The sequence below is a fragment of the Miscanthus floridulus genome, chromosome 17 (assembly GCF_019320115.1).
Source record: "Miscanthus floridulus cultivar M001 chromosome 17, ASM1932011v1, whole genome shotgun sequence".
Classification (NCBI taxonomy): domain Eukaryota; kingdom Viridiplantae; phylum Streptophyta; class Magnoliopsida; order Poales; family Poaceae; genus Miscanthus; species Miscanthus floridulus.
This window is the reverse complement of record NC_089596.1, coordinates 108,384,864-108,388,435: the sequence shown is the minus strand read 5'-3', so window position 1 is coordinate 108,388,435 and position 3,572 is coordinate 108,384,864. Positions and strand designations below refer to the sequence as shown.

The window sequence follows — 3,572 nt, the reverse complement described above, 5'->3', positions numbered from 1 at the left end:
TCACTAATTTTTTCAATGGACTTAGGAGGCAGTCCTTGGGTAGAGATCAGATGGTTAGGCAGTCTGATATCACCAATGCCAAACACAACAGTAACAATCTATGACAGCAAGCATATATTATCCTAGTGTATATTTCCACATCAGTTCAACACCAATCCTACAGAGAATCCTAGTGTTCATTGATAGCACCAAAACTACAAGAAGTGAAATCAGAGGTCTCTGAGACGCATCTTATGTAGTTCTACAATAGTTAGACTCATGACTAAACCACAAATATAGCAACCACTTGAAATGAAAACAATGCCATCAACTATCCAGAGCCTCCTAGTGTAAATTGGCAGGAACAAGACTACAACAACTCAAGTTTTGAAATGTGCAAATACTTTGTTCTACTAGAGCAGTGAGCTGGAATGTTATCAGTGTCATACCAGGACTAGTGTATTCTCTACTCTGCAGTTGTCAATCAAGCAAAACTGATTTGCTGCATTTTGCTGACTGCACACAACAGGTACCATGTCTAAGTAGAACTGATGCACAATCAAGAAAATGATACGAGCTACAAAACAACAAACAAGTGAGCATCAGAAATAGGCTTACTCCTAGAAAGAGAGGCTCATACTCTCCCATACTGTATTATTCAGTCAAGTCAACCACCATTTGTTTTCGTTATAGAGACAAACTCGAACTGGTGACGACTTTACTTGATTTAGTCGAGTCACTTGGTCGACCAATCCCAATACAACAACCGACAAGGAAATACACACAGAGAGAGTGCATTTCTTGTAACTGTGCATTTTTAAAATATTCATCGCACTTTGGTAATGGTAAAATGAACAATGCAGCAGCATACAAAGGATCACTAGATAAGGAGATGACAAAGCTCATGGCGATGACCTAACATGAGTATAGTAGAGGAGACCTTCTCCCTCAGCTGTTCCTGTAATGTGTCAACATCACAAAAAAATGGCACAAATTTATCAGCATGGACAGAGTACTGAGAAGTAACTGATCTCTATACATAACAATTGGACAATAATGTGAAAGAAAAGGAACCTACAGAAACATGGAAAAATTAAAATGATAATATTAAAAAGGAACAAAAATTGGCTTTCGACTAGTTTACCTTTCAAGTTTGAAGTCAAAATCAGAAGGTGTGTTGGAATATAGCTGTGCGGCAAAACATGTGAAACAGTTAGTTTACTGACTAAATATGAGTTCATAAAGTAACAATTAGCAACCAAAGTACATGTCTCAAACAACCTGATAAAGGATAAAAGGACTTGTCATTTGGGTACTAGTTTCAGCAAAACAGAACATGCAATTGTTAACCTAAGTATTATACAGTATATTGAATTGGCCTCGAATAATGGTAACTATCCCTAGTGGAGGTGCAAATCCATTTAAGTTGAGCACCTTGGAATTGCACAAAGCTTATTGAGCTGGCCATAGGGAGTTGTAATTGCGAAGCTAAGAAAAGTTGAGGCAATTGTGTTGCTAAGCTGAGCAGAGCTTGATTCCTCGATCATGGGTCTATAAATAACAAACAAGCAACTAGGAGGAATTGCTATAAAAAAAGTGTGTGACAAATTGTTCATAAAAGGAAACAAGCACTAAGAATCAGTAAGAACAAATCTAGCAATTATGTGCACACAGAATTATGTCAGTGGCAATGGCTATGGGTTGGCCATACCAGTGACCTAGACCTCAACTTTAGAATTGTACAGAGTGAGTAAATTATAAATCACTACTACTAGTACTAGTGAGTACTACTCGAGATAATAAAGCTAGAGAGCTGACACACCATGCAGTTTGCTTGTTTGATGAAGAAACAATATTGACTGAACTCTAATGTTCAGACTACACCATCACCATCACCACTATTGAAAAAGAAAAAGAGGGAGCAAAGCTGAGAAGTGAGTGCTTTGCAGTCCTGCATTATGCTGCCAGATCTATGTGGTTAGCACAACCTAATAAAGCCCAAGGAGGAAGAAAATGGTCGGCTGCAGGCTGCATCATAGTACAAGATTCCCAATCAGAGAGCAGAGGGAGCGCAAGAGGTTAATCTAGCAGAACATGCATATCCACAGCCACAAACCAAATCCAGAGTCAGAGACAGTGGCGGAGCCAGGATTCCAAACTTGGATATTCCTACTTCCACGTCAATAAGAAAATTATTTGTTTTTAACTGCAATGAGTGAAAATACTACAAAATATGAGCTAATTTGAGAGGCTATTTTTTTTACTGTTTTGGGCTTTAATGAGTGAAAATACTACAAAATATGGCATTATACATATACATATACAAGTATATACACATATATACATAGAAGTGTGCTAAAATAGTTGGGTATTCCTGGGAATACGGGGAATACCCTCTGTATCCGCCCATGGTCAGAGAGCAGGGGAGTAGAGGGAGCTGCAACCAAATCCAAAGCCACAAACCAAAATCCCCCAAATCCAACGCAAAGCCCCTGTCTACATCCAAAATCCCCCACCCAAAAATCCCATGCCAAAAACCACCGTGCTAGCTCCGAGCGTAGCAGCAGCGCCGCCGGTCTCAACACCGCTGGCACTGGCACCCGTTCGCTCAACCTCTCCCGCGGACGCGAAGAAGAGACGGCACCCATGGCCCGCACAGACGTCGCCGACGCGGACGTGGGTGCCGTGGCGGCGGTGTCCGTGCTGGTCCTCCGATCTCCTGCCCCCATCGATCCCCGCTGCCCTCTTGCAAAAATCCCCCACCAAAATTACAAACAAGCGCAGAAACAAGGGGAGCAAGCACCAAACCAGGTACCTCCAGAGCTCTAGCAATGGTAGACGACGAGCGACCAACCGATTGGTGAGGGCGAAATGACGGACAAAGACGGGGAGGGGCGGAGCAGCGACGTCGCCACTCGAATCGCCTTCTCCGACCAGGAGAGCTGCCGGAGGAGAAACGTGATGCGGAAATGGGGAAAGCAGCGACTCCCGATTCAAAACAGTACCAGTTCAGGTGGGCCCATTAAAACAGCGTCACATGGCAAGTGCGAGCGACCAGCCGTCGCTTCTTGATCGAGCGGCCACAAAATTCGTGTGCTGCTGACGACAGAAACACACGCGTGACATATAGCATTCCTCTAAAGCTTTCTGTTGCAACGTGTCCTTCTAGGTGGATTTGACTTTGCCGTTAACTCCTCTATCCACCAGCACATGCGCTTCTTTCATAGTTTCTTTTCCTTTCCGTATGCATTTGCCTAGGGATATTTTCCCGTACGTACACCTCATGCTTCTCTGTTTATGGGAAACAATAAGAGTCCGAAGCCACCAGAAGCTGCATGCATGCACCTGATGCCAGATTAATCGACTATGCTCTCCTTTAATCCTCTTCTCTTTCTATTCTTTTTTATTTACGCCGGCTGCACCTGGACTCTAATCATTTAATCCAAAATAATTATCCATGGCAACTTCGTGATGCTGGAACTTGGAATAAAACATGGCCGAATATAATAATCAGCCGGGCATGAGCATATTATCTAATAATTCTTTTAGGTCATGACGCGTGCACTTTCCTTGATCTTTCGGCTTTCCTTGCT

General features: G+C 42.7%; 1 long non-coding RNA gene across 1 annotated transcript; it reads right to left on the bottom strand.

The window, feature by feature from the left end:
• Positions 1-738: 738 nt before the first annotated feature.
• Positions 739-2,947, bottom strand: LOC136518750 (uncharacterized). Its single transcript, XR_010774598.1, has 3 exons — positions 2,795-2,947; positions 1,124-1,167; positions 739-937 (listed from the first exon to the last, which is right to left on the bottom strand). It is a non-coding gene; the product is annotated as an uncharacterized lncRNA (long non-coding RNA).
• Between the last annotated feature and the right edge of the window lie 625 nt (positions 2,948-3,572).